Source organism: Podarcis gaigeae, assembly GCF_964106915.1.
Source record: "Podarcis gaigeae genome assembly, chromosome: 6".
Classification (NCBI taxonomy): Eukaryota; Metazoa; Chordata; class Lepidosauria; order Squamata; family Lacertidae; genus Podarcis; species Podarcis gaigeae.
Window position 1 is genome coordinate 59,274,721 of NC_139682.1, and position 27,423 is coordinate 59,302,143.

At 43.8% G+C, this 27,423-nt stretch overlaps 1 long non-coding RNA gene across 2 annotated transcripts; it reads left to right on the forward strand.

Annotated features, from left to right (window-relative positions):
- The first annotated feature begins 373 nt into the window (after positions 1-373).
- LOC310846397 lies at positions 374-27,423 on the forward strand. Of its 2 annotated transcripts, XR_014565275.1 has the most exons (3): positions 374-518; positions 21,198-21,277; positions 26,628-27,423. It is a non-coding gene; the product is annotated as an uncharacterized lncRNA (long non-coding RNA). The 2 variants fall into 2 exon arrangements; XR_014565276.1 differs by lacking the exons at positions 21,198-21,277; positions 26,628-27,423 and adding an exon at positions 5,946-6,624.

Here is a 27,423-nt window from a genome sequence, read left to right on the forward strand (position 1 = left end):
GGATGTGAAATTGATGAAGAAGGAGTTGCTTGCTAGTTACCCCAGGCCAGTAGTGCCTGTTATTGGGAGGGGGAGAGGAAGAGGGAATCCAGAGGAGTCAGAGTCCTTCTCGCACATCAGCAGTTCTCTCCTCTGCATCCCCCATGATGTTTGAATAACTTGCATCCTGCCAGTGCCACTACAGCACTCTGGGTGACAGTCTCTTCCATTCCCCCACAGAAATAACTGTCTGCAATACAATCTCCGAGGTCCCAGCTTCCTGGGCCGCCACCCATTCCCTACCGAATTGCTGCGGCATCACCAGGCTTGTGATCATCTTCATCCCTCCTGCCTACCACCTGCTCTGCCCTTTCATTGTTTATTCAGCATCTTGGCTAGCAGCAGCAGCATTCTGTCAATGTGTTAGCTAAACAAAAGCCCTTCTCAAGACTTTGGTGCCAATAAATCGGGTGTTGCATTCAGAGGTGCCACAGATTGAAGTTTAGAAGAGAAGAGGCTCCCTCCAAAGCCGAGGGTGTGTGAGTAAGCGTGCCGGGCTTAACAGCTTTTCCTTCTCCCCAGTGGCGATTGCAACAGGATTGCAACAGCCCAGCCTAGCTGAGCCATTGCACGTAGTACGGATGTGTCTGCAGTGCTAACTTTGAGAGAAGACACGAGGCAGGGATTCTCACAATGGTTTCCTGAGCTCTGATAGCAGCCTGGTTTTCACTGCAAGAATTCCTTCCCCTGCTCATTGTACTCTTAAGGCTTTGTGGAGTTTGCTCAAGTTCGAGAAAGAGGACAACCTACCTGAGTGGTTTATCACAAGCAGCCCTGGCTTGAAAGTGTGCTTGTCACTTCCTTATTTAGTTTGCATTTCCTGCCTCTGCTGTGCATGGTAAAATTCAACATAATAATTTTAAAATATTTCTCCCAATATTGGTTCCACAATAATAACACAAGACTGTCGCTGAGTCACAAGAGTGATTCAAAGGCACCTGAATCCCAATGTATGTCCGCTCAGAAATAAATCCCATGCTGTTCAGTGAGGCTTACTCCCAGGTAAGTGTGTATAAGGCATCAAATACACTCAGTTGCCTGAGACATCTTTCCCAGCCCCAGTAGCTAAGGGCCATGACAGAAAGCAATCTCCAACAAAGTATTGTTTACTGGATGGAACTTGGTTATTGGCATCTCTCCCCCCCCCCATTACAGTGGTACCTCAGGTTACATACGCTTCAGGTTAGACTCCTCTAGCCCAGAAATAGTGCTTCAGGTTAAGAACTTTGCTTCAGGATGAGAACAGAAATCGGGCTCCGGCAGCACGGTGGCAGCAGGAGGCCCCATTAGCTAAAGTGGTGCTTCAGGTTAAGAACAGTTTCATGTTAAGTACGGACCTCCGGAACGAATTAAGTACTTAACCTGAGGTACCACTGTAGTTGTTCAACTTCCCTTTTCTGATAGCTACTTGGTAAATTTTATCTCAGTTACAGAGGTTGGAAGCTGCCTTATACTGAATTGCTGGGGCAGCCCTAGACATTTTGCTGCCTGAAGCAAAATGTCCGGCTTAACTTCCTCCTAAAGTCAATAATGACAGAGACAGACACAACTCGCCAGGGAGGGCATGCCACAAATGGGGAACCACCACTGAAAAGGCACTGTCAAGAGTCAATGACAACCAAAAATAGAAACCACTTATTTTTGACAACACAGGAAGTGTTTCAGGCAGCAGTTGTGGGGAAGTGAAATTGAAGATGCTGGGGTGTCAGGGTTTCTAGAAGGATGCTCTGAGTGCAATGAGCTTCCCAATATAATTGCTGCAAATTCATTTTAATGTGACTACATATTCATGAGTAAAACTCTAATGTGATGGCATCATAACTGGCATGTCTACATTCACTCATCTTTTTGGATTGATCTCATTTCCTTGCTGCTTACCGGAAGCAGAAGCACAACTCGGACCTACTGTCTTTTTTCAGCCTAACCCACCTCAAGGACCATGTTTGGTATGAGTGAACACTGTCCTCTGGGTAGACAGCTTGTGGCAATGGCCCAGTTAATATGTCCCAAGTGGAGCAGTCATATACCACCCCGCCCCCTGCCTCTGGCCCTGTGTGGAGCAGTTCCACAGTCACAGAACATATCAGCCAATAGAACCATGCCACAAGTTAATATCCACATCATAAGGAATACCCTAATGTTAGAAGAAGAAAGGAGGAAGGCATTGGTGAAACTCAACATGAGTTCCATCATGATACTCATTTGCATTAAGTCAATAGGTGAGGGACACGTTCTGGGTCACCGCCTCAAAGGGTGTGCACTTAAGATAACACAGTCAGATTCCAAGATATCTACATGGTCTATTGGTTGCGTAGCATGAAGATAAGATGCACATTTGTGCTACATATATGGTAGTGCTTTCCGTTTGAGAAATGGTTTTGTGTATTGACCTTTGACCACCATTACCAGTGTGTCATGCCTTCAGCTCTGTTTGCTTTTGAAAACTTCATTTATACTGCCCTGACCTATTTTAAATAAATGGGCTCTTGGAAAGGCTTAAAAGAAATAGCAAGGCAAAGTTCCATGCATTTTACCAGAATGTAGAGCATGACCTCTCCCCACCACTGTAATCCAGAACAAAACTCCTGAGGTTGCACAAGGTCAACCAAAACCCAGCAAAAGGAAATGCTTATTAGACAAATGCATGGTTTCATCTGTGGAACTGCTCTAGGATGTATTCTGCCCACTTAACATATATGGTTATAATCCATGACTGCCAAAAATGCAGTCTTCATTTCCAGAGATAGGCTATCTTTGACTGTTGCTTCCTAGAATTCCTCCATCTCATCCTCATTGTTGATAGAAAGCTAACATTGAGCAAGAACCGGTCTGACTCAACACAGCAGTCCTTGTCTTCTTGAACAGCTTCCTTCCTCCTATAGGGTCATAATGGTAGTTTGAGGATCCACACTGAAGTTCATTCTTACAATCCAGCCAATTAAATGAGGCGGTTGTCCTAACGAAAGGCATAGTTTGAACTAATGAATTTTTCCACTACATTATTTTATCATCCCAATCTACATACACAGGACACACACACACTCCAAAGCCTTAGTTTTCTCTAAAGCTAGAATCCCAAAAGTTGGCTCAAAAACCTTTCCAAGCGAGTGAGAGGAAGCTGGGGGGCGGGAATGAGGCTGTTTGTGAAATGGCAGATTCTCTGTCACTTCCAGGTATGAAACAGCAGCAGACAAATCTGGCAAGACAGAAATCAGTCACCCACAGATTGGATTTCTCCCAAGAGCTGCCTGTTGCTTCCTGCTGGTTGTATGAGGAGGAAACGAATGAATATTGTGTTGGAGATGTTATTGTAGTGCCAAGAGATGCTTAGGAAATCTTGGTATGAAGCAGAAAATGTCAGTATTATTGGCAGAGGCCAACAAAACATTTCTTTGCATGTTCTTCCTTTTCATGGTACCATCATAGTGGAATGTAACACCTCAAAGGTGCAAGCTTTCCTAGGAGTGAAGTTAGTTAGAAATGTAAGGCGGTCAAGATTATAGTTTTTTATTCTCCTTTCGCACCTTGGAGTGGGGGGGGGGGACTGTTTGGACTCAACATGTAGCATCTGTTCCAAATTAGTTAGTAAAGATTCAGTTTCAACTTACCTTTTTGTCTTTTTTTATTTTTTAATTAAACCTGGTGAGAATTGGAGGTGACAATTTAGTTTTAGCAAATTAAAAATGCTGACCACAATCGGCAACTGCTGATGCCAACTGCTCAAGGGACATGATCAGGTGCACTGCCTCTCTCACGCCTCACAATTATATCCTGAACAGTAGTGAGGGCTACTTGGCAGGCTAGGCAAACACACAAAGCAATATATCCACTGGAATTTTGCACACTGCTTCCAGTGAAAGAGCAGTGATGAGGTGACACTAGAGGTCTCCATTCTGGGAGCACCGCCTGACCCCACCATCACACATGCTAGCATATCTCCATAATCATTGGGACCCCATGTTTCTGAAACATCTTCTCTAGTATTATACTATAAAACACAGACCTCTGGCGGGTGAGGGACTATCCTTTGCAATCTCACAAATTAAGTGCTGCTCGTTGCAATTCGACATTTCACAAATCAAAAGAGATGCAGGCAACATTCTGGAGAAAACAATAAATGACACAAACAATATAATAAGCCATTATATGCTCTGCTCAGACCACAATCCAAACAATATCTGATTATTATTTATAGAACTGTGTTAAAAATCTGGTCTCTTTGGGATAATAGATGAGTTGGGTCACTTCAATGTATAAAATAGTTTGCAATATTCAGCATTTATAATTTGTTTCCTTTCCATTCTTTATTTCTGGAAGTCAAAGGGAAATTGGTCAAATAACTAACTGATATTAAGAACAGTTTGTCTCTTTGCTGCTTCAGATTCTTAAATCTGCAGCCTTTAAGGTTTTTTGTTTGTTTGTTATCACTGTAATCATTGTAATCTAAAATACTAAGAGGTGTTGTTTCATTTCTTCACTTCAGGATTAGTATGCACACAGAGGGACTAACCTGTTGTGCATTTTCTAAACTAGAACCACTTTTGCATTTAGAGAACAATAAATTAACTATACAATAGCCTGGTCCCAGAATCACTGAAGGGCTCTCTCGTCCAATCTAAGCCTGCCCAGTCACACTGATTGTTGCTCCATGTTTTCCTGACCACACAGGAAACAGCCTTCTCAGAATTTGGAATTCTTTCCCCTGGGAAGCCTGTTTGTCTTCTTCCTGCTGTTCTCTTGTAAAGGATGTTTGAAAATCATTCTTCCAAATGACACTTGGAAGCATGGTACTGTACTGGCTGCCACTGTATTTGCAGTGTCTGCTGCTCCTCGTTGCTTTAAATAATTTTACTGCTTTTTATGCTTTTTAGGTTTGTGTTAGCATTTGTTTTGGCTTTGTACCAGGTGGAATAGAAATGCTAATTATTAACAGCAACTACTACAATACAAAACACTGAAAAATATGGATGATTGTGTGGTAATGAACTCTGATCCATAATACCAAGGTAGAGTTGTGGCCTGCTTCTCCAAGGCTTGGTTCCAAATTAAAAAAAAGTAACCTTGATTAGTGCGTTTTGCTTGGTTTCTTGCAGCTGTGATACTGAAGTTAATCTCCGTTACTGGGTAGCATACCCTCCAGCATGTTGGGTCCCAAAACTGGGGTGCATGTCTTCCTGTCTGAGCTCCCACACGGGTCATGTGACCCACACAAGACCTCAGAGCCCAAAAGACATGCTTTTTAGGGCAGTGCTCTCACAGCACCCCAAAACACACATTTTTGGGTCGTGTGTGAGATTGCGCCCCCCCAAAAGTGTTTTTTCTGGGGCGAGATCTTGGCGCAAAATTGCACAAGATCATGGTGCCCAAAATGGCTGCCATGCTCTCACAGGAAATAATGGGATGTGCCATGGTTTTCCAGGACACTTGTGGGGTTTGGGGTAATAGGCAGGCTGTTTATGTATCAGGCCTGTCTTCCCACAGGCAGAATTGGAGTAGAAAGCTAGAAACGATGGTAGCCCATGGTGCTAAGAGCTGGAGTTAGGATCCATTTGGAACTTGAGGAACAGGTGAGGGAGTAGGGGATTCTGGGCTGAGAAAGGTAGTTTAAGCAGCAGAGCCATCCCGAGTTGCTTGCCTACATCACCAAAAGTATATATTTTTAAAATGCGCAGTACTGGAACATAGGAAACTGTCTTATATTGAGTTGGATCATGTTTTCCTGTTTCTAGTTCACTACTGCCTGCACTGATTAGCAGTAGCTCTCCACGGTTTCAAACAGAAGTATTTTCCAGCCCTATCTAGAGATGCCAGAGATTGAATCAGGGACCTTTTGCCTACAAAGCTCGTGCTGAACCGCTACAAAGCTGTGGCCCTTCCCTGACTGGAATTTGATCTATCCTACACAGGGCTATACACGGCTGCCAGCCAATCAGGAGTCAAAAAGGAACTGAGTCATAAGGACAACCCAGATAAATTTGCGTAGAACTTTGAACACTTGAAATGAGCCATACGAATGCTGAGTATGATGATTTTCCTACTTGCCAGGCTTTCTACAGTAGCTGTTAGTAAGGCCTTCAACTCTAGAAAATTCCAGATGAAAGTCCCACAGGGGCTTATAATCTGGACTGAGGCTATCACAGGCCTGAAGTCTCACCAACTCGTTGTTGAGAAGTGGAAGTCCCGCTCCAAGAGAGCAGAAGGGGATGTCCCACAGTGCACAACACACAGCTACAGTTACCTTGCTGAAGCCCTTTCCACTGACCCTACACCGCCAACAACCTGGCGATTTGACCACAAGGCTCCCATGAGCCGGCTGTGAGTCTTGACCCACCATTTGGGGATCGCTGACACATGCAACGTTCAGAAACGAGAGAGTTTCACTGAAAGCTGTACCCTGGAAATGAACTCCACTAATCAACTGTTCATGATTCCAACAGATGTTTCTGTTTATCAGACAATTGGATCCTCATGTTCAACCCCTGTGTTCTCTCCCCCCCCCTTCCTCTTTTAAGACAAGAAGCAAATGCCACTACACATCTGAAGCTTCAGGAACTTGCCATATGATACGAGGAACAAATTGCTAAGCCAGTCAGTAATGCTAAGGTTTGAAGTGGTGGTCCATTGAAGCTGCAGCAGGAAAAAAAAAGGAGGGCTTGGGGTGGAGGGGGTGTGTGTGTGTGTGCTGTACTACATCTCTGCGGTTTTGTTCATAGTGTGTCTGGGATTTTGAAACATCAAATGGACTCTGAGTAAACTTTCTTTTTCCTCTTTGTTTTAGGATGCAGAGATAATGTTCTGTGATTATTATTATTATTCTAAAAAACGGAAATGAGTCTTGGTTTGGTCAAAACCACAACTACAAAAGGAGGTTATTGTTTCTCATGATCCTCTACAATCTCACATCTCATGAGAAAGTACTCACTTGGGTGACCAGAACACCAAGAAATATTGAAGCAAAACTTTTGCTTTGTTTGTTTGCAGAGACCTCGTAAAAATCGGGGCTTGCTTCTATTTAGGAATGACTAATCAGTGTGCAGGATCAACTTCTGTCACATCACTCCGAAGAGGAGCGAAATGTCTGATGGCTCAAAAGGATGTGGTTTAACCACATGCCACCAAAACCAAAGACGAAGAGCGAAGACTAAACACCTGTTGGGCCCAACACAACAAAGTGATTCAGTTCTGCAGGCACTGGAGACAGAATTTCCTTGGAAATATAATCCTTGGAAATAAGTTAGCTCTTGCACAAACAGCTTTCAGTGACTAATGCCAAAGGTACTCCACTCTCTGCCCCCGCTTTCACTTCTGATCCGTCATCAATTGTTTCCTGAGTTTATCTTGGCGGAGTAGCTCGGTTCAGGAACGTATTACTATTCGCAGTGCACAACTGAACAACTTAAAGGTAGGGTTCCCCACCCCTAGCACTGAGTTGCAATAACTGACAGCATCTTCAGACCATCGGGGCCTGTCCTAATAGGTTTTTGATGCCTAAGGCAGAAAATCTGAATAGAGACCTCAGGCTGTGATTTATTTATTTATCCCAATTTATATGCTGCTTGATTAAAAAGCATGCCACAAGCTCCAAGCAGTTTACATAAAATAATATAAAAATAGTCATCAGAAAAGACCGATAAAACCTTACTGAGAAAAGAAGACATAATAAAATTATCAAAATATAGATACGATCAACAAATATATATATAACAAATATATATATTTCATATCTGGGTAGGCTTGCCTAAACAGAAAGGTTTTTAGCAGTCAATAGACATAGTACAAAAAAGGTACCTGCCTGGTTTTAATAGGCAGTGATGCATACCTTCTCTTGTGTGACAAAAGACAGTATTAAAGTCAATTGTTTAATTGCAAGCTCACTTTTTAGAAGACCTAAGTACAGGAACGGAAGTGAGAGCTGGACCATAAAGAAGGCTGATGGCCGAAGAATTGATGCTTTTGAATTATGGTGCTGGAGGAGACTCTTGAGAGTCCCATGGACAGCAAGAAGATCAAACCTAACCATTCTTAAGGAAATCAGCCCTGAGTGCTCACTGGAAGGACAGATCGTGAAGCTGAGGCTCCAATACTTTGGCCACCTCATGAGAAGAGAAGACTCCCTGGAAAAGACCCTGATGTTGGGAAAGATGGAGGGCACAAGGAGAAGGGGATGACAGAGGACAAGATGGTTGGACAGTGTTCTTGAAGCTACTAGCATGAGTTTGACCAAACTGCGGGAGGCAGTGGAATACAGAGGTGCCTGGCGTACTCTGGTCCATGGGGTCACGAAGAGTCGGACACGACTAAACGACTAAACAACAACAAAGTACAAGAACAAAAAAATAATAATACATGTTTTGTCAAGTGAAAAGCAAAAGAAAACACATATAAATTTTTAAGTGTTGCTTGCCTGGGGTGGCACTTGCCCCCTACCCATCCCTGGCACCGCCATGACTACCCAAAGGCATGTCAACTCTCCAGCAGAGAAGCAGAATACCTGAAGGTCAGCCAGTGACATTGGAAATGCATAGCTCCAAGCCAAGGCCTTCTTGCTAGCACTCAGATGAGGGACAGGGCTCAGGCTCTGAACAGGCCTGCTTCCCCCCCCCCCCCTTCTTCAGGCACATCAAAGCTCAGGCCAGAGTCAAAGCAGCACCTGTCTTCCTTGGGAGTTATCCTAGGTCCTGAAGGACCTGCCCTTGGTTTCTGGAGCCTGTACTAGCTAATTGTTGTTGTGTGACTTCCAGCTCAGTCCCCTGTGGGATGGCAGCCTGGTTGAAACAGGATACAGGATACATGGTGCATGTGAATTCTCCCTTGGTATGCCAGTCACACTAATATAATAGCTTTGCTCCTGATATGCTAAGAAGCTCCTGAATCCTTGTGACAAGGCAAGGCTACGCTCTTTTAGCTGATTTCTCTTTTTTGGGATAAGATATACTACAGGATATTCTAAAGAAACAGTCAGATCAAATGGTTCTTTAAAACCAACAACCGTAGCATTTCCCTAAAGGATAAAAGAGAGGGGGCCATCCAGATGAGATAAGGGGCCACTAACCTGTTTTTCCAGAAGCAAGGCTCATTGTGTTCAGTGGGATCTAGTTCCATGGAAGTGTGCATGATTCTAGCTAAGGTCCCGTACCCCATGAAAAACATTTTCATTTACCCAGTCATTTTTTTTTGACTCAATGATATTCCCAACTACCTGAAATTATTAGCTGTGGGGCAGATGTGATTGTTTTTAGATGTTCTTAATTGTTCTTAAATGTTTTAAATAAGTTTTTATTTTATCTTCAGTTGTATTATTTTACTACTCTGATGCCTTGCCTGGGCTCCTAGGGAGGAAAGGCGGGAGAGACACTTAATTGAAGAAATAAAATAAACGAAAGTTGAAACAATTCACTTTCTTTCTTTTTTAATTTTAAATTTTTATTGGAATTTTATTTACAACATAACACAACTCCCCTACCCTCCAATACACATTAAACATGAACATAACATAACATACAGTGAACATAACATACAACACTACAAACAACCAAATAAAAGACTTCCTTTATCCTGTATATGGCCTCCTTATTTACTTCCTATAAACTGTGTCCTTTATGAATAATTATTAAGATTTTTCTAATTATATCTTAAATATCCACAAAGCCTCCTGCAGACATTAATTGAAACAAGTCCAGGTATGTATTTTAGGGCGCTGTTTTGTGAAGTATTCTCTGCATTCCCCCCATGCTTTTTGAAACTCTTGTCTAGTGTGATCTCTAATTGCCTCTGTTAATCTAGCCAGTTCAATATACTCTTAACATTTTATCTTGCCATTCCTTTTTGAAACAATTCGCTTTCTACTGTCTCTCCGACTGCTGTTTGAAATATTTGGGATGGGAAGTGCTGCTCTTGTTCCTCTACTAGAAAAAGCCCCAAGAGCCGGGTGACTTATACTTGGTGCTGTGGAGATCGAAGGCATCTTTTGTGACTCATGCTGAACTGTCAAGATCATCCAGCAGCAGCCTCTGTTTAGTGGGCCAGGCATCCACTCACTGCTGAACGTGTGCCAGCAGTTGGCATGAGGACTGGGAGCCCTGAGAGGCTGTTTCATTGCTCAGGCCACTGGCACTTCCTCTTGGTGGTTGCCTTCCTGCCGGAAGGCTTGGTTCTTCGGCTGTGTTTTACTTTTTCTTTTGCACATTTGGATCCTGCAAGTTTGATTCAGACTTTTCTGTTTCCTGTTCAATTTATGGCTCTGTTTTTGCTGATGATTAGGCCCCAGAACCAGCTGTTCTGCTGATGAAGATGTCCTCAATTAATTCTAGCCTGTCTGGTTTTCCAGGAAGTCCGTTTGTCTCCCCCAGCCCCCTTCTCTTGTCATCCCTGACTGAAATTTATCAGAGCCGCAGCAGGCAGGAAATTTGCTTCTTTTACAAAAACATACTCCTCTGCTTCTTATTTTTATTGTTTTAATATTTTCCAGTGGTGGGGCTGGGAGACAAAACCTGCTTCCTCTTTAGAAAGCTTGGTTAACCTCTGAAGTGCTTGTTTCATTCATCACGGGTTGCTGCAGCTCCTGGCCACTTGCAATGGAATTCGTTTCCAGAGTAATCTGAAATTTGTGTTAGTGTTCAAACACACACAAACACACACGCACAATGTGATCCTTCAAAGGCTTCCGCTGCCTCCAACTTCACGAAGTTCCCTTTGTTTCGTAGTCAGATTGCTGTACACATCCTTCCAGACTGATGGGCCTAAAACCCAATCTTTCAGTGTTCAGGGAATAAAGTTAGGTTTATCAGTTCCAGATACGTGTCCTGGGAGATAGACAGGGGCAATTAAAACTGGAATAATACAGTGGTACCTCGGGTTAAGAACTTAATTCATTCTGGAGGTCCGTTCTTAACCTGAAACTGTTCTTAACCTGAGGTACCACTTTAGCTAATGGGGCCTCCTGCTGTCGCCACGCCACTGCTGTGCAATTTCTGTTCTCATCCTGAAGTACTATTTCTGGGTTAGTGGAGTCTGTAACCTGAAGCGTCTGTAACCCGAGGTACCACTGTACTTCTGTGACAGACAGAAAATTGAAATTTGCTACAGATGTGCTCTAAGTGGGGAAAAGGCTGTCACTCAGCATGTAGAGTATCTGCTTTGCATGCAGAAGGTCCTGGTTTCACTCCCTGGCATTTCTAGGGAGGGCTGGGAGAGAACTCTGCCGGAAACCCTGGATACCTCCTCTGTATCATTCTCATTTCAGTATACGTGCTGTCAACGCGAGTATGATACCTTCTGCCTGTCAGTATAATACAACTCCCCTCCCATGTTCCTAAGGTACACTGAATGTCAGAAAGTCAGATATTATTTTTGTTGGCATCTTTCTGTCTCGAGAGACAATGGAGTGCACTTCTAGGGGTGAAGTCAAACCACTGTGTTAGCAGTACGGAAGTGACCTGCCTGGGGCACAAGCCTCCTCATGGTCTCACTGATGTGGTCTAAAGGAGAGCAGAACAATACATTTGGCATTTGCTTGGCTGCAGGAATTGCTGGAAGGAGGCATACAAGGCATCATCGAGCCATATTAGGGAGTCCATATTTGTGTAAGGTTTACTCCTTGGCCTTTTCTTCTCCCAAAGATATCCCGCAAGGCAGCAGAGGTTTAGGATCAGAGTTTTCCTTCTCCTAGATAGGCTACCTTCCCAGGTTGATGAGCCCCATCTGCCCCTCACTTCCCTCTAAAGCACATGCAGAAACCACCTTCTTGACCATTAGACCCAGTATTGGAAGCTGGATGCAGGGGAAGTCCCAAACTTACTGAGGACTTGAGATCCATCAGCTACCCTCACCTGGTTAAGCCAGCCAATCGAAGCTGTTCCTGGGGTGTGGCTGCTGTGTGGACAGCTTCTAGGAGCCACAGATTAGAGCTGAGTGTAGGGTGGGGACCAGTTGGGGGAGGGGACCTCATCCATTTGTCCTCTGGCACACTGCCAGTTCCTTCGTTACCCTAATGACCCATACTTAGGAGGCCATTACCAAGAAGCTGTCTTGGCTATTCCAGCAATTGAATCCTTGCTGAATGCAGGAATTACAAAGGACTCAAACCACACACAAACCCGCAAACTCACAACAATATAGAGGGCAAGGTTGGCATCAACATTAGAGGAATGGACATTTAAGGATCACTTATATGCAAATAGATTTTGTTATGTGACTGGCCATGACAATGGTGTACAGGAGCCACTTTTGCTGAGATTCAATCCCATATGACTGGAGCTTATCTGTGTATGACATAGCCAGATGTAGGGGCTGACTTTGGTAATATAGTGCCCTGAGTGAGGACAAAACTGCCCCCCCAATCTTATTTTCACAATAATTCCTTTTGGTACAGTTGCTTTTTATGCACTTTCTCAATAGGTACCTCTATAAATACTGGTGTTATTGTTGTTTTGCACGCCTTGGCTTGGTGCCCTGTGCAGGGTAACTGCCCATGCCCCACTAAATCTGGCACTGCCATACAGACAGGGCAGATTGGAAGGTTCTTTCTACTCAAACCATTGGTGCCAAGGAGAAAGAAAACCCTGTAGGAGCGCAAAACAGAAAAGCAGTTCCCATGTGGCTATAACAAAAATGGCACAGTCCTTTCCCACTTGAACACATCCATAACGCCCACATGTGCCCCAAGTCTGCAGATCTGAATCTAGAACATTTCCCCAGGTGGCTATTTCTCCTGCAAGACATAATGCAAAGCAAAGTGGAAAGTAGAAGCAAATTTCAGTCTTTTCTGCTTCTTTTAAACTGCCTGAACTGAAGCCTGTATTATTTATGATATTTTGTGGCCATCCTTGAACCGTATCCCTTAGTAATAGCAATGGGGAGGTTTGGCTTGCACAATGGAGTCCCCCCCCCCCCATATCTGAGGCTGAAGGGAATGGTTTAATGGCTTCCTTCTATTGTCTTATCTCTTGCTATCTTCTCCGCCACTAATGGTCTTTGTTAGAAATTTTATCGACAGTGTGTTTTTTGTTCCCGGAGAACAATAAAGTGAATACTGCTTAGCCAATCAGTTTGGAAAGTACATATGGAAATCTTTAGGATTGCAAAACAGCTCCAAAGGATATTAGTGTGCTGGTTGCTCCCAGCATAGCAAATATTTGGTTTGCGATAGAAACCAAATATACAGGATTAGGCCAAATAAGATTCCATCTGGGTGGAAATTCACATAGATTTATGCTGGCCTCATCGGATATCAGCCAGATAAGGGAATACTTCTCAAACATAGTCCTGTCCTGATCTGTCCTTTAAAGGAGGAAAAAGTTGCTATTTTCAGCACATAATACAAGGCCTATGTCCACATTATAGATTTAAAGAGTCATGGCTTTCCCCCCAAATAAATCCGGGGAATCGTCGTTTGTTTAGGATGCTGAGAGTTATTAGGAGCCGCCTATTCTTCTCACAGTTACAATTTCCAAGGTTCCCTGGAGACAGGGATTGATGGCTAAACCACACTGGGAACTATAGCTCTGTGAGTGGAACTGGGATCTCCGAACAGCTCTCAGCAGCCTTAGCAAGCTATGGCTATCCCATGATTCTTGGGAGGAAGCTGTGATTGTTTAAAGTGGTGTGATGCAGCTTTCAATGTATGATGGCCTAAGGTTCAAGCTATACTTTATGTTGACAGCCATATATAAAAGTGGATGGGGCGATTTTAGAGCATAAGAAGTGAATTGGTGGGGGTTGCTAAACCTTCCTCTCCTACCTTCCACAACTTAAGGCCTAGGACCCTTGTACCTACGGGACCGTCTCTCCTGGTATGTCCCACAGAGGACCTTACAGTCTGCAAATAACACCCTGAAGATTCCAGGCCCTAGGGAGATTAGACTGGCCTTTACCAGAGCCAGGGCCTTTTCGGCCATGGCCCCGGCCTGGTGGAATGCTCTCTCAAAAGAGACCAAGGCCCTGCGAGATTTGACATCCTTCCGCAGGGCCTGCAAGACGGAACTGTTCTGCCAGGCCTTTGGTCAGGGTTCAGTCTGACTCATTTTCTCTTTGTATAAAAACAAGCATGAAGGAGGTTTCCCAGCTCGCTCACAGGACCTTATAATATCAGTGGAAACAGTTGGTCCTGGCGAGTATTAACCGCTTTCAATTTTAACCTGAGGATTCTCATTTGTCCAGTTTTAACTTTAATTTTAATTCATTTGAATTAATTTTGGGATGCATTTTAATCGATTGATTGCTTATTTTTATGCATATTATATTATTTATATGATGTTAGCCGCTCTTCTGGCCAGGGAGGGTAAGGTACAAATAAATTATATCCTCCTCCTCCTCATCATCACTCAATTTCATGAAATTTCCCTTCTAGTGGATTCTGAGCGTAGAAAAGGTCCAGACATGGAGAAAAGACCTCCCAACACTTAGTCACTGCTGCTTACTGAGGAGGATAGGGAGGGGCAAGGTGGTGGTGGGAGGTCAGTGCAGTGCAAATGCATGCATCAGCAGCACTGGACTGGGACTGCTGGCGCATTTGCACCGCATTGACTTCCCTGACACCTTGCCCCCCTCCCAGTAAACAGCAGCGACTCAGCTGTGAGGAGGTCAGCTGAGTGCTGTCGCCACACCACTCCATCCACTACTGGGTTAACCTCCTTCATCCCCTAGTGCTGTGATTCTGATATGAATTCCCTCCTCCCCATCCCCAAGTCTGCTATTAAAACTAGTTTGGCTCTCATTGCATCATAAGCTCACTTCCACTTAATGTAAGCAATTAGATTTCAAGTGGCATTATTAATGAGGTGCAGACATTGATTTGCACCTACCCCCTATGTGAGTGAGATAAACCACAGGCATTAACAGAAACCAGCTGGTAGCCACATTACTTTGCTATGACTTAATGTGCTTCTGTAATGATATTTTCCTTCTCCATCAACATTTTCCTGGGCCTTCATCTGTATATGTTTATGGGAAAGCAAGAAAAGTGTTGACATAGGATGAAAAGGCAGTTTGGGATCTGCTGTACGTGGAAACATAATAAATATTGTTTCTTAACACTCTCTTTTAAAAATGGTGACAGTTTAGTTTTTTTAATACAACTTACGGCATTAATCCAAGATTGTTGGGGGGGGGGGGAATACCAGAAATCAGAAAATTATCACATTCATTTAATTCACATTCTGACCAGTATAAGCAACCTGTGGCTTAGTAGAAGCTTATACATTTTCATTACGATTTGGAGCAGGAGGGGAAATTTTATCTAGGGGTGATTTTAACATGCAAGTCCCAAGTCATGTTAGTCACCAGTGAACTTCAGGGGTCTTGGCAGGAAGATAAGGACCCCTTATATTTTTTCATTGGTATTCTCCCCCCCCCCCCCAAGCAAATTCACATATGAAAAGAGGCTTTGTAGGTTTCCAAGGTCCTGGCTTCACATTGTTTTCAGGTGGGGAGTGCTCCCCCAACCTTTGAATGACACAGTCCTTTTTTCAATTGGTGTTTCCAACTCTCATAGGGATACAGATATGTAAACCTACCCCCTCAGATGAAAAAGAAAACCAACAAGTTAAAGAGAAGGGGGTTTGGAATTCCTTAATTACATTATGCCACAACTGTTAACAACTACAGTGGTACCTCTGGTTACACACTTAATTCATTCTGGAGGTCCGTTCTTAACCTGAAACTGTTCTTAACCTGAAGTACCACTTTAGCTAATGGGGCCTCCTGCTGCCGCTGCGCCACCGGAGCATGATTTCTGTTCTCATCCTGAAGCAAAGTTCTTAACCTGAGGTAATATTTCTGGGTTAGCAGAGTCTGTAACCTGAAGTGTATGTAACCCGAGGTACCACTGTATTTTGTTGCTGTGCTTTGCTCAAGCATCATGAACACGCTTTGGAATGTTCTCTCACCTTAAGGTCTTCTGGGAGGAAAAACACAGTGTAGGAATGTAAAAGTGGCTTGTTTTCAACCACTCATAGCTGTCTGCTTCTCCTCTTCACTGTGCTTCAGGGCAGACATTGGCTTTGTAGTACAAAGTGTGCCAGCCAGGACTACTGAAAGGACACGTGGTTCCCAGAAACACACATGAATGTCATCTGTCCCCTCAGTTTAGCTGCTGACTACCAGAGTTGCTAGCATCTTGTCTGACACAGACCTGCACCTAGCACCTGCCCCTTCAGTTTGCCAGCCACTGACTTGCACACTTCATTTCTGGTCATCTTCTAGGGGTGGAGGAGAAATGCAATTCAGTACACGTTTAAAGTCGAATCTATAAAATTCGCACTTTCCAAAACAATATACTCACTCAAAACACAGCTAATCTTTGATAGTCGCACTTAATTTTGCACTGTGGCTCTCCAACCGACATTTACAAAAATGCATATATTTTGGGAAGTGTGCAAATAATAATAATAATAATAGAGACAATAGTGAATATGACATACAAACGTGCATTAGGGTAAGGAAAATTGCTTGCCAAAATTTATTTACCCTCTCAGATGAAAAAGAAAAAGACTACCGTATTTTTCGCCCCATAGGACGCACTTTTTCCCCTCCAAAAATGAAGGGGAAATGTGTGTGCGTCCTATGGGGCGAATGCAGGCTTTCGCTGAAGCGTGGAGAGCAAGAGGCATCGGTGCGCACCGACCCCTCTCGCTCTCCAGGCTTCAGGAAGCTGTCCGCAAGCCTTGCGCGCCCGGCAGGAGCTCCCGCTGAGCGCGCAAGGCCTGGGGCGGCAGCCTGTTGCCCGAAGCATAGGGAGCCCTCCGGAGGGCTCCCCGTGCTTCGGGCGAGTGTCTGCAAGCCTTGCACGCCCGGCAGGAGCTCCCACCAGGCGCGCAAGGCTTGGGGCGGCAGCCTGTTGCCCGAAGCACGCGGAGCCCTCCGGAGGGTGCCCCGTGCTTCGGGCAGACGTGTGCAAGACTTGGGGCGGCAGCCGCGGCTGGAGGGGGGAAATAATTTTTTTTTATTCATTCCCCACCCCAAAAAACGAGGTGCGTCCTATGGGCCGGTGCGTCCTATAGGACGAAAAATACGGTAATAGTCAAAACTGCATCTAAAATTGTGTTTATTAGAACTTCACACTAAAATTCTGATTAATTTCCACAAGGATTTGTTAAAAATTAAGAGCAAAGAAGGTGTTTTATTTTCTTATTCAAGATAAGCAAATGTTATGAATTGCTCAATATATTGTTCCATAGTTCTGTGCCCAGGTTGCATTTTATATCCATATGCACTAGAGCCCCAATGCATCCACCACCCCCCAGTCTGAGATTAGGGATATAAAAGGGGGAAAAATAGCAACCATTTCTGGTAAATAGGAGGCATGAAATTGCACGTGGGATTGATACATAGGGGAATGTCCCTGTCTTTCACTCATTTTTTAAAAGAAAAGCCAAGTCCAGGGTGTCTTCAGTTGGCCAGCTGCTTGCAGGCTGGAGAACGGCCTGTTGTTGTCAGGCACGTTTCCATAGATCTTCAGTTTTATTGCTCTGCTGGGGCTACCTGGATGTGGGAAATTGGAATAAATACTAAAAGAGGATGTCTTTAGCTGGTATTTTCAGCCAAATTGATATGAGTCCAAGATTTAATACTTCCTCGCTTTCCACTAACCACATGTTATTACGAATAACATGTTTTCAGGAAATTGGAAACCACTACAAATGCCGTACACTTTGAACTGGAACATCACCTCTTAATGTGGGAATCAAAAGGCACCTAAAGCCTCATTGTGTCCCGTTTTCATCACAAGAGTGAGCTCCGTTTATCAAACAGGAAAACTGAAGTGCGGAAAGGATACATTGTTCTGTGTTAATACTGTTGGTTGTGGAGTGCTGTCACAGGACTCCCACCCAGTGCCTTGGCTACAGCCTAGCTGCAAGGGCGCCTTTATTCCTTTAGAATTTACTACTTGATCATTATATATATATATATATATATATTCTTAATTTGAAAGCACATTCTTATTGGAAAGCCACATCCTTAACTTCAAACATGTAATAATTGTTAGAGAATGACTTAATAGGAAGTACAAGCACTGATGTGATATGAGAAGAAATCTTGAATAGTTGGAGCCCTGGGGTGCAGTTGGTGGGAGCTGCAGGGCATCTATGCTTAAAGGCTGTGGTTTTTAGTGGGCTTTGTAGAAGGTGAAAGACTCTGAGGTTCATTATCAAGGCTTGAAAAAGGCTCGCATATTTACAAATGAGAGCAAAATCCTATGCATGTCTAATCTTATTAATAATAATTAACATTCACAAATAAGTCCCATTATGTTCACAACACTTCCTTTCAGGTAAGTGAGTCTAGGGTGGAAGTTTTAGTGCTCTAAGCAAATGGCTTTCACCCAGTAAATCAGATCATCTACCACCATCCACCCTGAATAGATCAGAGGATCATCAGTGTACACTGTACAAAACAACTCCCAAGTATTTATTCAACAGACCATGGGTATTTATTGACATTATTCATCTTACATAATTATTCCCTGCTTTTTCAGGCAAGCCTTCACAAAGCAGCATACAATAGCATAACAAAAACCAACCAACCCAAACCAACCAACCAATAATAGCAGCATTCTAATATGTCACAAATAAATACATACATATTATTTAAGAACATAAGAAGAGCCTGCAGGATCAAGGCAACGGACCAGCACTTTAGTCACACAGTGGCCTTTTGGAAGGCCAGAGGCAGGATCTGAGAACAACAGTTGTACTCTCCCCACCTGTGAATTCAGCCGCTGGTACTGAGAGTCATTCTGCCTCTGATTGTGGGTGTATCATGTGGCACAGCAAGAAAGCCTCGGAGCACATGAGAATCTATTGTCATCTTCTGAGTATTTATGGTGCCCTATAACAAGGCCGAAACATGCCTGCCATGTTTTGAAATTTATTTTACATGCCAATCCCCAGTAGCTTTGCTTGCAACCTCTGTTGTGAACCAAGCACCTATTTATGTAACACCTGCAGGCATTTTAAACAGCTTTACTGTACATATAGTGAGCTGTTCATTCTCTCCCCCCCCTTAAACAAATTTTGTTTTTGAAGAAGGACCTATAACGTCCCTGAACATAAAAGTATGCTCATAACCTAAGAGTAAGCTTCGATTAGGTTGTTCCAGATGTGGGGAGAGGGAAAAACCTGTTAGAAATCTCCAGATCTTAATATTTAATAAGTATGCTCAGTGGCTAAAGAAAGGAGAATAGAGAGTCATGGCAAGAGTAACTGAAATTAAAGTTGCAACCATATGCACACTTATGCATACCATATGCAAAAGCCTTGGACGAGGCAAGAATGTGAGACAGATTACCTCACTTTGGAGGTATTTGGACTGCTTCTGAAGCAACTTGGGTCTGAAGTAGTCTGAGGTGATTGGATCTCTCTGGAAGCAGCAGCAGCAGCGATGCTCAAGGCTCCCAAAGAAATGGCTTTGAAGCCACCACTACTTGGGACATGGTGTTCCACTGTTCAGTGGGTGGCTAACAGGATTCATCCATCCGCAAGGGCCTGCAAATTTCAGCCAGTTCTGCCAAACAATTAAAAAGATGCAGGTGTTTGTTGATGTCTCATCTTAGTGGGAATAACAAATGAGAATTCAGAAAACAAGATGAGACTCCATTTCATTTCTAAGGTGAAGCATGAAGTCAGCCCTACTGTTCTAGCCTCCCAGGCAACCCACTAATCGAGCCAATGAGACAAGTTCTGAAGTGAACAGACAGATGTTCCACAGCACTGGGTAGTTCTGATGAACTAATTAAATAGAGCTTTATTTCTGCCATGGCTCTGTTCCAGCACCTCTTTTCTGTGCTCAGCCTTAACCTTGTAACCTATGAAACAGATACAGCTATATGTGTTCGACATTTCCTTTACTACAAGTCTCCACACAACACAAAGGTCTAGCAGATGATGAGTCTTGAGCCCTGGCATATATTTCTTCTAGAAATTAAAAACTACTTCTAAGTTAGAATGCATAGGATGCAAAGCTTCAAGCGCCCTTCTTTAGAATTCACTGCAATCTCAGAACCAGCAGGAGACATTTGTTATGTTCTACTTTTACACTATGTTCTTAAGCCTTCCAGGAGCGAATCCTGATGATGGATTAAACCTTTTGCAAAGCAAATACATCTGAGGCCAAACAAGCTGAGCTATCGCTCTCTTGCCAATACTCTCAGATCTCATAGGTAAGGTCTAATTACAGTTTACCTGTCTGGAAGCTGTACAGCAGCAGCAACGCAATCCAAGACATATTTATTACGATTAAGTCCCATGGTCTCCAATAGGGCTTACTCCCTTGTAAGTGACACTACTTCTATAGTGTTCAACAAGAGGGGGGCTGGAAAGCCAACCCAATGCATTAAGAGACCTGGATATAATCTCTAAACAGAAAACATGCTCTATAGTGAAATCTACCATACCACTGGGGAGGTCGGGAAAGATGGAGATATTTATACTGTGATCATATTGGAACATAAGATTAAGTCCATCTGGATAAACCATGTCAAAGGCGCTGTCATATGCCAGAGATGAATTTCAAAGCCTGCCACTCTTGGGGCTGTATGCAGTTTAAGAACTTGGAGGTGGTATTTAGAACCAGATGTTTGGGTCGCTTTAAGTCTGACCTTGAAAAATTCTTTTCTAAATCCCCTGTTCAAAAATATACTTCCCAAGAGTCCCTCATGTCCCAAACTTTCCCCTTCACCTTGTCCATTGTCATTTGATACCATAATGGCAGTACCTCCTTTGACATACATTCTTGACCAAGATCTTGGTGATGGCAATAACCATAATTAGGCTGGGGCTTGTCTTATGCACACCTGCACTTCTCATAGTCCCTATCTCTTGTAACTTATGGATGCAATCAAATTCATGGTAACTTTTGCATATGGTGTGCATAAATGTTACCTGGTGAAGAGTTACAGTGGCACTTTCAATCATCTTATTCATTCATGTGGGAGCGAGGAGAATAAAGACGGGCTGCCGATAGTATATTTCTAAAATTGTAACCTAGGCAGTGTGACTCATGATCCACACCTTGTGTCATTCAATAAACAGTGTCTTTTGAAAATCTTCCCACCATGAATGGGCTGTGAGTGCTCAAAGGAACAAGAAAAAATGTGGTTCTGCCTACAGAGTGAGTGGAAATAGATGGAAAAACCCTCCCCTTTCAGCTTCTTGCCCTTGCAGAGAATTGGATCAAATAATCTGAGGACTGTGAGATTGCTACATCCCTTCTTCAACGATTCAAGGGCCTGATGCAAGGAAAGGTGTATACTTTGAGAGGGTATCTCTTGTTTTCTTGCTGCTTACAGCTGCTATTCACAAGTAGTGTTTCATAGGTTGATTTGTTGTCCTCAGATTAAGTTCTTAAAGGAAGCCTACCTACCAAAGGCCTTGAGCATTCACTGAAGTCAAATTACATTCTGCTTTTGTTCCTTGAAACTTCACTCCCTATTGTGTGGAGGGGTGGGTAGGAAGTGCAAACACACATATACATGCATGCATTTTGTAGTTGCAAAGGAGTAAAACAAAAATGGAACAAACAACCTGTCTCCTAGCAAAGAGTTCTGCATAGATTAGAAGAGAATAATAACCTTTTGTTTTATCGTTTTTTTTAAAAAAATCCAACAATGCGCTTTTGTTTTGCTTAAGAAACGAATATTTTTAATAGTGTTGGAGTGGAGAAGTAATCATTTAAGTAAAGGGATGGACTAAGTAGAAACAGAAGAATATTTTGGAATTTAGCCATCAGACCAAATACCATGCCTGGTAATGACTGGTTGATGAGCTACATTTAGGGAAGGGTGGGGGGGACCCACATGAACTACAAGTAAACAGGGCTTCTAGTTGTCAAGACCTGCAAATTGTGTTTATGCAAGAATAATTGTGCCAAGCCAGCTTGTGATTGCGGGAGGGGGCACGGCAGTCTACACAAATCATGAAATCTACCGTATTTTTTACTCTATAGGATGCACCCGACCATAGGATGCACCTTGTTTTAGAGGGGGAAAACAAGAAAAAAAAATCTCCCCCTCTCTGCGCAGCACCCCTTCAGTGAAGTGGCAGGAGAAACGGAACCCCTTCCATTTCTACTCCCGCTTAGCTGAAGGGGCGCGGCGCAGCTCTCCCTCTCCCACATTGCCTTCACCTTCAGCGAAGGCAACCCGAAGCCTCCGGAGCCCAGCGGGAGTTCCTGCTGCGCTCTGGAGGCTTCAGGCGGCTATCCCTGAAGCCAGGAGAGTCTTGCTCTCCAGGCTTCAGTGAAAGCAACGCGAAGCCTCCGGAGCGCATTGGGAGCGCTCCCACTGCGCTTCAGAGGCTTCACATTGCTATTGCTGAAGCCAAGGAGCCTGCATTCGCTCCATAAGACGCACACGCATTTCCCCTTAATTTTTGGAGGGGAAAATGTGTGTCTTATAGAGCGAAAAATATGGTATGTAGACGCGGGGAGTCAAATTACATTGATCTGACTCAGGCCTACGATATCTGCTTCCTAATAAACAAAAGGTATGATGCTCAAAGGTCCAAAGGAACAGGAGTCAGGATGGATAAGCATAGAATAAGTCCTGTGAGGAAAGGCCCCTCCAGACTGGTGTTTTTTTCTGGGGGTCAATTGTGCAGTAATGCTCAATAGCACATCACCCAACATTTCTATGATGAAAATAGAGTTCAAGCATTGAATTCTAGGCTAACTGGGTGCCATCTTTTCAGTGTTTTTTTCCATTCTGGTTTGTTTGGCAGCAGTTGGAGCAGCTGATTGGAAAACAAGCTGCTTCTCCTGACTTTGCAGCGTCACTTAGCTCTGGAGCTGCTGTATATTTAGAGTGAAACTGAAAGGTGCTGGGCTGGATCCATTTGACAAACAACCTGTCTGCCTGCTCAAGGGTGTGGTGGCTATTTACAGTGTCTGCATAACAATTTGCTAATGCAAGTGGGTCAGGTAACTCAAACCACCCTTGGAGATGACTAGTAAAAGTCTAGCCCTTAAGTAAACACTTCCCTTCCCTGCAGAGCGAGCATCCTTTGTCATGTGGTGTCTCAGTCGCTTCCTGGTATTACTGTTCCAGTCAAACACTTCTCTTTATCTCCCTCCGATTATCGCACTGGCCACTTCATCACCAAGGCTGTTGTTGCTGTAATCTGGAAGGTCAGTAGGTTCTGCTGAACTGGAAACTTACCCTTCTGAAGAAGAAAAAACACTAGTAGTGTTCTTGAAACACTGACCAGTATCACATTTTAACCGGGATTTAGCAAGGCTCGGGATTTATTCTCAATGCCAAAGCCTAGCCCTGGAACAAATAGAGAACCAATAATCCTTCAGTCTGTTCTAACAGCAAACCTATTCTCTTTCGGCAGCCAAAGCAGCGACACCCGCACAAAAGACGGAGGTGTCAGTAGGCTTGGGGAAACTCCAAGGTTTGCAGAAATAGAAAATAGAAAATCTTATGGCAAGCCTCAAAATGACCCAATGAGGACTGAGCATGCTCAGTGCTGGCACTGGAATGCTGAGTGAATATTGAGAGGATATTGATGGAATAATGGTTAGAGTGTTGGACCAGGCCCTGAGAAACCAGGGTTCAAATCCCCACTCACTTGAAGTGAAGCTCACTTGGTGACCTTGGGCCAGTCACCATTTCTCAGCCTTATCTACCCCACAGGGTTGTCATGAGGATGAAATGGCGGGGGGTGGGGGAGAACCAGGGACAGCACTTTGAGCTCTTTGGAAGAAAAGGTGGCATATTAATGTAATAAATAAATATCCTGAAATGGAGCATGGTTTGCTGGCTGGAAGCCTGAACAAGATTGCTTCATACTACAGTGGTACCTCAGGTTAAGTACTTAATTTGTTCCGGAGGTCCGTTCTTAACCTGAAACTGTTCTTAACCTGAAGCACCACTTTAGCTAATGGGGCCTCCAGCTGCTGCCGCGCCACCAGAGCCCGATTTCTGTTCTCATCCTGAAGCAAAGTTCTTAACCTGAAGCACTATTTCTGGGTTAGCGGAGTCTGTAACCTGAAGCGTATGTAACCTGAGGTACCACTGTACAACTTTTTGTGGAAGGTCCCAGTTGTTATTCTGTGTAATACGCAAAGCTCACCCAACAACTCTAGAATTGATGAACAGAGCTGTGCTCTGGTATACAAGAACATTTCACAGCAACATAGGAAGTTGCCTCATATTGAGTCACATCCTTGGTCCATCAAGCTCAGTAGTGTTGACAGTGACTACCAGCAGGGTTTCAGGCAGGAGATATTCCCAGTTCTACATGGAGAAGTCAGGGATTGAACCAGGGACCTTTTTCACACAGAACATGCCCACTACCACTGAGCTTTCCCAAGTCTCCGTTCTTTGAAAGGGAAAATGCTCCACATGTACAATGAAGAAACCAGTTGAGGAGACAATGGCTGTGTACACACCATACATTTAAAGCACACACCCCAAGAATCCTGGGAAGTGTGGCTTGTTGAAGGTGTACTCTGTGAGGGGTAAACTACAGTTCCCAGCATTCTTTGTGAAGGAGGGATGTGCTTTAAGTGTATGATTTGTGCACAGCCAGTGAGGCAGCTCTGACAGACACTTTGCATGGTACATTTTCCTGGACTGAATCTCACATCTGCAAAAAAAAAAAAGGAAAACATTTGAACGGATCCCATGTGAATGTGAGTTGATGACAGGCATGGCACAGAATGTACTCTTTGACCATGGACAGACATCAATTAGCTAGCACTGGCCCTCCAGGAACTGGAAGATTAGAACTACTAGATTAGAGATAACTAGATTCCTGGAGAACTGCTATCCTGAGGTGACCATAAACCAAACCCTCACAGAACAATGGGCATCGGCTGCAGGCAACAGCTTTTGACTGCCTGGCTTCCTTAGCAGAAATTCAGACCACTGAGATGACTTAGCTGAAAGATTCTGCTTGCTTCTACTTGGATAAGTGATTCCTCCTGAACTCAGTTCTCTGAGGAAGGTTGTATAGCTGACTCAAAGCAGGTTGGGAGTGTAGATGCACTGAGATTTCACCACACAAAGCATGTGCAGACCAAGAGTGATGTTTCTCTGCCTTGAAAGCAGATCTTTTGGAATACAGCAAAACTTTGTCCAGACCACTTCCAATTCACTTCAGCACATTAGTTTTCACCCTGCAAATTCTCTCTCTTTTCCACCAGAGATCTCTCAAGTGCACAGAGGGGACTAATCTGTTATCTTTGGGGAATGTTTCCAGCTGCTCCGTTCTGCCCACACCGGCTCTGTTTTGTGTTACCTCAGAAACTGAAACTAACGTGACACCAGTATTGAGAAACCAAAACAGGAAGTTAACACAGATTGCCATATATGGGCCACACAGGGTGTGGAGTAACATGTTCAGACTAAAAATACAGCGATATGTAGCTGCCTTCTATTTTCAGTTTGGCTCAATTCCTACTTTCTACACTTCGATGGCATTAAATATTATCTCTCATTCTTGGCATTCAGCAAGGAAGCATTTTGTTTCCTCTCATTGAAAACTTGCATAACTGTGGCTACGAAGTTAGCAAAATAATGCATTTTACTTCAGTTTAGATTGGTGCAAGCTTTAGACAGACACAGTGGAAAGGCAACACAAGAAATAAAAGCCTGTCTCATTCCTCGTCCCCTTGTTCCTGAAATTTTGCTATCTCTGGCTTGATGCAGGGTTTTGTGAAACCTGAAAGCTTGCATGCAAGTAATCCAGGACTGTGGAACCTGTGGGCCTTGCTGATGGGAGTCCAGCAACATCTTTCATGCTTAATAGAATATAGTATTTTGATACATTTCTTTTTTTCAAAACCAAAACCAAAAAACCAAATCCAGTTATAAAAACCCTGCCAGGGTTAACTGGGAGTTAACTGGCTATCTCATATTAGCTCAAGCTCTGAAAGTCTGTGGATTGTAAACTAAGGCTGGTGCCTTAATAGACATGCACCATGCTGAGCAATGATGCTGTGCAATGTCACAGATTGTGCTTGCTTACAACTTACTCTACAAGCACCCCCACTTTCCCTTGGCCTTTCAGGCCCAAATCCAGATGGGGATTGTCAGGTTGTGGGTGAACATATCAGATGACACAGTGATTCTTCAAACAGCTCTTGTTTATTCACAGGCCAGAACAGAACTGAACTGAAGGGTTTAGCCAGCCTGCTTACATAGAGCTCCACTACAAGGCAACAGTAACAATCTTTCTGTAACTATCCAATCACTGAACGTCACTTTCAATTCTTTATTTGCATATGTGGACCTGAGTGAAAACTATCTACAGTATCCCCCTGCTGGCCCAGGGTGAGAACTTCAGTACATAACAGGGATGATGGAGTGCCTGAGACCAGCAAAATGCCCCATTTTGCCCTGGTCCTGTATTGTCTCACAAACCCTTAAGGATCATCTGCTTCTCCTGGAACTGTAGTTTGTTATGGGAATTGTGGGTCTGTGAGAAGGGAAACAACAATTCCCAGAAATCTTTGCGGGAGGAAACAATATGCTTTAAACATGCATTGAATGTGCTTTAAATACATGGTGTTGATTGTGGGTCAACAGAGCTGGGGGAAACCAGTCCACTGTTGTCCCTGATTATACTTTTTCTTCTTCTCATCAACAGAGAGGCTCCTATATTATAGACTGAGGGGCTACACCCAACCTGACAACAAAGGCAGAATGCCATTAAATCACCTTGTGCTAACAGCCACTGCTGGCTTGTTTTTCCTTTTCTAACTCCAGCATTGGTGTCATTAAAAAAATAAAAATAAAAGGCTGGCCTCTCAGCTTTCACACAAAGGTATGCCATTTTTGCAGAGAGAGTTGCACTATTATGACCTTGCTTCATGTAGGCAGCTGCACACGCCCACAAATTTTATGTCGCCTTAGTGCATGCCCTAGAAGCTTTGCCCAATGCCTGTGGTCCTTGCAGAACTACAGTCGCTGCCAGGCAGCAGCTGAGCTTCTAGGTGAGGGGCAATGATAGAACTTGCTCATACAAGTGCTGCTGGCACTTTCCTCCCATTTAGTGAGCGGTGTTGCATTTCAGAAAGGAGATAGGTGGGGCTGAGCAGGCTCATTTGTCCAAAAAGCACTTGGCAAAACTGGAGTAGCATATCAACAAACTCTGGGTTTTCCTTCCGCCCCTGTCTTGGGAGGTTTTCTGTGTTTGCAGGACCTGGAGTTGTGCGTCTGTGGTCATTAACTAGAATTGCATGAAGAGAATGGAAGGAGAGGGGGATTAGCAGTTGCCTATTCTAGTATTTTTGGAGGTGAGAGGAAGGGTACTGGTAGCTTTCAATGCACTGCCTCCTTCTGCTGTTAATCTTCTCCCCATCTCTTCTCTCTGATCCCTCAAGGCTGTTAACCTGGTTGTGAAAGAGATACGCCACTCATGCTTAGAGCAACTATATTTCTGC